Source organism: Uloborus diversus, chromosome 4 (assembly GCF_026930045.1).
Source record: "Uloborus diversus isolate 005 chromosome 4, Udiv.v.3.1, whole genome shotgun sequence".
NCBI lineage: Eukaryota > Metazoa > Arthropoda > Arachnida > Araneae > Uloboridae > Uloborus > Uloborus diversus.
Window position 1 is genome coordinate 192,897,169 of NC_072734.1, and position 6,136 is coordinate 192,903,304.

Genomic DNA, 6,136 nt, shown 5'->3' on the forward strand with positions numbered 1-6,136 from the left:
TCTATGGGAGGGAGAGGGGAATTTTCACTTTGTTCGAAACGGAACTCGTAACGTGTTTTTCAATCTGATTCTTTCTCACAGACGATTAAAATCTTCGTGAATCAAATAAGGTTGCGAAGCAATCTTCGGGGGTTGATAGGAGTCAGCGAGCAGGGGGCAGAGCCAACCTGATAAAAAAATAATGCAACAAGTTGTTAATTACTCCCTTGTGAAAATACAAAATAGTTTCAGTTGAAAAAATTCGTATGCCAAAAATAAATAAAATATTTAACTATTTTTACCCACTATCGAAATTTTAAAAAATGCAATCCAGTGATAAAACTGTATAAAAACTTATAACTACGTAAAAGTCGCATTTATAGGCTTATCAACACACGCGGCCTCCTTATCATTGCGTAATTTATATTTTTAAAATAATAATTTTTTGAATAATAATTTTTTGATATTTATTTTTTATGTAGTAGGGGGGGCGGGGGCGCCAAAACGAGGTCTTGCCCCTGCTCGAAAATGACCTAGTTACGTCCCTGCGCTCAAAGTTATTGACTCGGGCGTTCTAGGATAATTGACCTAAAACTTTGATTCTTTTTGATTCAAGTTATCAACTTTGAGACTGCGTAATTAAAAAAGTTGACTTGTTGCTATGGATTTCTAACCTGGATTAGACCACTCGGACTATAATGGGTACAAAGGTACGCCGTTTTGGTTTTGCAAGCCATCAGTCGCAATCGACAAGACCACAGTTTCACAACACTAAAAATCAGAAACAAAACCTTCAAAGTATAAGGAAACATATGATACCTACACAACAGTCCACGGCGGACGAAAAAAAGAAAATTGCTCATGTTTTTTTTTAAACTTAGATTCTACTAAAACCGAAAAAAATGTGATAGAATTTTAAATGTTCGTTTGATAGTGTTGGAACTTCCTGGGGTACTGGAGAGGGTTGTAACATACACATTGAACCCCAATTAGGATCTCTCTAGATGATACTCGGGATTTCCCAACCAACGTCCGTGGGTACGGCAGCTTCCCCTATAATTTGCGTAGTTATATAGTTGTTGTAATATTTATGCAAGTCATCAATGCTGCGTGTGTTTGGCTTTCTCTCTGTTAAACAATACTGTTTTTTTTTTTGGACACAAGAGCTTACACCCTTCAAATTTACTTTCCCCCCTGTTTGCGAAATTTCTCGCTCTTGCTTGATTCCGAATGAATGGCATGATTACAAAGCGATTTTATTCTGCCAAAACTTGTAGGCCAACTTTCTCTACAAGAAGAAAAAATAAGAAGTACAGCAGAAATTAAATGTCCTTGCACAAGTAACATTGTTCATTGGAACATAATTTGCTGCTTTTAAGCACTTATTTCTATTTGGAAAAGAAGACGTCTTTTGCAAACTTTTAATTCAAAAATATTGCTAAGGAATGACAAAACCAATCATGCGGTACGATATTATTTCTTTTTTATCGTACTTTTTATCTTTGTTGTTTGTCGTCAGAAAAATCTAAAAACTCAATTTTTTATTTCAATAACTAGTGGTACCCGCACGGCTTTGCCGGTAATAGAAATCGCCAATTGGCTTGTACCGGTGTTACGGTTCCACGTTATGATAACTTCGTATCTCACCAATTGGCTTGTGCCCATGTTACGGTTCCACGTTATGATAATTTCGTAATTTACTCGTCCATCTTATGATAATTTTGTTCTAAAAATTGGAATAGAAAAAGAACCACATCAAATTTTCAAAAAATCGCTTCGAGGTGCACACCCCCATGCTACAAACTAACTTTGTGCCAAATTTCACGAAAATCGGCCGAACGGTCTATGCGCTATGCGCGTCACAGAGATCCGGACAGCAGGGCCGGACTAACACTCCGTCAGTCCGTGCCCCGGCACGGAGCAAAAAGTTTAAGGGGCGCAAAATTACCTAATCAAAGTAAGAAAGTATCACAACTGAGTTTCTATAAAAATAAAATTTAGGAAGGATGGAAAAAGAGGAAAAAAAATCAGTAAACAAAATCCTAAAAATAAAAGCTATCTAATTCATACATGACTTAAGCAATTTTCAAAGTTTCTCCACAAAGAGAAAGGGAGGAGAGGGGAGCGTTAAAAAAATATAAAAAAACGCTTTATAAAGCGGTAGTGGGAAAACAGCCATAAAAATTCCATGTGTAAAATTGCTCACTTGTATTCATAAAAAATGTTTCTACAACATTTTTTTAATGCAAAAAAGAGTAACAGAAAGGCACCTTTTATTCGCAGATGAAGAGGGCGCACCGTGAAGCCTTCCGATCATTTACTCTAAACTCAGTCGTTGCTTGAAAATTGTATTAACCAAAGGATGTTAGTTCTTTTGTAATTTTGACTAATTGCATCGATTTAAAAATCATTTTATAGACGGAGAATTGTCGGTAGGGCTCTCACAAAAAGAGAGTGCAGGAGGTGGAGTAATCCCTCAGTTTTTCATAGAAGGAGCCCCCCTCCAGGCAATGTCATTCAACAGTGGCGAATATATTAAGTTTTTATTTTGGAAGGGGTGAAAATTAAGGACTAAGACTACTCCACTTTTCTTTCGTAATGTGATTTTTTTAGAGGTAGAAGCAAGTGACAGATCTTGAGTTTTTCTAAGATGGGACAAAAACTTGATACTGTCGTACTGTTTATGATTTTTTATTAAGTTTTCTCTCACTTTATTTATTTTTAAACGTGGAAAAGGGGAGAATTCATAAAACTAAGATAAGTTTAATACTGAGAAATTCTTCATGTGTAACAGTGCAACTTATCAATTTGAAGCAAAATGGATACATCTATTTTAATATCTCTGGCTACGTCAGAGGAAGAAAGGACTTGGTAGAGAGTCTCGGTGAAAACCCCCTAAAAAAATTTCGAAATTGAAGTTGTAAAAGCACCTTTTTAGTCTATTCAGGACATAAAACGAAGGATTAGATGTGTGTATGGAAGAAGCAGGCTACCTGGAAGAAATTTTCGAAATTGAAGTAAAACATAGTAACGTTTCGTAAGGGAATAGGGGAGGTTTGGTTTCTCTTCGGAAATTTTTCCAAATTGAAGCTAATTTTAGGCTATTTTTGATGACGTTAGGGGATCGGGGTTCCTCTGAACCATGGCTGAACTCTAACTAAAACTGTTCTAAATAAGCAATTTATTTATGTTATCTTTAGAGACGTTAAGGGAATTAGGATGACTCGAGACAACTCTCCCGAAATATTTCGACATGAAGCACAATAGGGAAATTTTCGATTTTTCAATTTTATTTTTATATGATAGAGTAACATGTATGAACATCATAGGTGAAAAAATTTTTGCGATACGATAAGTAGTTTTTTTTTAAATTAATTTTTAAAGTTCAAGCGCTTGTGACGTCAAATGGCATAGGAAATGACGTCATGCGCTCTTCCGATAGGGGAGAAGCCGAAGATCACGCATTCGACTTCGAAGACGAAACGTAAAAAGCTTATCTCCTCGCATTTAACTCCTCGCGTTTCTGGATCATTAAACCTCTCATCCTCTCGGAAATATTCGAATATCATCATTGATGTTACATGAGGAAGATTATTTAGATTGTGCTTTAACGAATCCGGTCTCCATAGTGTGTTCAAAAGGATTATTGAATTTCTAAAAAAGAAAAATATCAGCGCGCTCAAAATGTCCCTAGCGAAAACAAGGGATCTTCGGCGGAAGGCTGCCCATTCGCGCCCTGTGACGTAGGCTCGTGACGTTTCAGAAGAGAGCACTTTTGCGCGTGGATTTTTAAAAATTCAATAAAAATCAACCACGGTGTTTTAAAATTCGGCGAAGGTGAATTTTTTAGTTTTGAGGGTCAATTAACAATATCCAATAGTCAAAATATGAACATTTAATCGGTTTCAACCTCCATATTCAAGACATTTTCGTTAATAATAGCGAAAAGAGAGGCGGTTCCCTCCTAAATGTGTTTTTAAAACTGAAGTCAATTTTAGACTATCTTTGGGATGGGAAGGAAGAGTTCAAGAATCCTCGCTTGAAGGATTTCCGAAATTCAAAAGCACAATTTCAATTTATCTTTAGAGGCATTAAGCAGTAGGGCGGTCAGGGATCTCCCTCCAAAAATTTTCAAAATTGAAATTTTAAAGACGCGATTTCAAAATTCAGACTATCTTCGGTAGTAAGGCTAGGGAAAGAGGGGTGGTTCGGGGACTCTCGTCTGGTCTTGTTCCAAAATCGATTTCCTAAAAACGCATTTCCTTAGAAGTTTTTATAATATCAATTTCCCATTGTTACTCCAACGAATAATTAAACCTTCCTTTTAATTTCTTGCGGGCGAGGATTGCTACAAGGCGAAGCGTTTTGAAGACTCTTATTTTCAGACAGACTGCAAAAAAGAGGAAATAAAAGAACCAGAAGGGAGAGTTATTTGCTGTCCAATAATGTGCGCCAGTTGAAAGCTTTTGGTTCAAAGATTTCTTTTTGAAAGAAGGAAGATTTTCCCTCAACATTATTTGCTTTTTCTTATTAAAGTAACTTCATTTTCCAAATACACGTTTTTTTCTTCTTTTGAGTAAGGGACGCGGACCCCTGAGCCGTCTGGTTGTACCACTGCCTGATGCCCTCTAACGTATTATTATCATTATTTATTTATTTTTTGGAGATAAAATCATGGAAATTATATGTGAGTAAACTTAAACCAAATAACAATAACTATCCTTATTTAAATTTTTAAAAAGGAATTTGAGTGTGGGCCCTGGGTTTCTCTCCATCTCTATGCGCCCTTGAAGTCATTCAAGAAGGTCTAAAAAAAATTTTTTATATAATTTTAATTCTCAAAAACTCTTAGGGAGGCTCCCCTAGCCCCATCATACTGACAGAAATGAAAATCGTCTAAAATTGGGTTTTTCGAGGTAAAATTTCCTGGGAGACGATTCCCAAATCTCATCCCTTTACCTAACGTTGTCAAAGATAGCCCACAAACGCATTTTTAGGAATTCAATTTCGATTTTTTCCGGGACAGCCCTCTCAATAAAATTTCGTTTTTTGGACTGAAATTTCGAATCGTCTAAAATTTTGCGTTCAGGACTTCAACTACGAAAAGTTCCAGGGAACAGTTTCCGAACGCCCTTTAACAGCATCAATGCTAGTCTAAAATTACATTTTTGAAACTTCAAATTTCAAAGAATTTCTGTGGGAAAGTACCTGAATCCATTTCTCAGACAATCATAAATGATATGGCATACAATCGCATATTAATGCTTCTATTTCGAAACATTTCCGGAGGAGTTTCCTAATCTCATCGCACCCCAAAGATCGGCTAAAATTGCGTTTATTGAACGAGTTAAAACATTTTCCGTGAAAGAATCTCTGAACTCCCTATTTCCGTAAGAATAATTGCTCTTATGAGTGATATTGCTAGGTTTTTTTTTCCTGCATATATTAAGCACTTCACCTGATTTTTGTGCTTTATCAGACCTAGCTGTCTGATGAATATTATTTAACTTGGTAACGCTTTAGCTGTTTTTGAATAGTTAAAATATTGACTAAAAAAAAATTCAAAATTTTTGGAAAATCTTCTAAATAACTTCTGTTAATTGTTTTTCGAAACGAAACATTTTCAGTCAAAACTGTGATAAATATTTACATTTAAGTATTCCGTATGTATTTTTTGCATGATTCTTAAAAAATGTAAAAATACTATCTCCATTTATTTGGGGGGGGGGGGGGGAGTTCAATAGGGGCGCAGTTTTTTACTTTAGCACGGAGTAGAGTCCCTTAGCACGGAGCGGTTCAAAAGCTAAATCCGGTCCTGCGGACAGAGAGAGAAGATCCTGATGACAGACAGAGAGAGATCCGGACAGAGAGACTTTCAGCTTTATTATTAGTAAAGATTACTTTTTTCAGCATTTTCCATAGCAGCATACAGAAAGAGCCTCTTTCTAGACAACTACAGCATACGTTAATAAAACGCATTTCTTTAACGCTACATGCTTCAAGCCAAACACTTTGGTTGCATGGTGGTAATTTGTGGATGAGTATTTCCGAACGAGTTCAAAGAAGTGGCAACGGATTTTCTTCTACGCGAAAATTAATTTTCATGCGGTATCTTGGCAACCAGATAGATTGTTTTGATTATTTTCGATGTTGACAT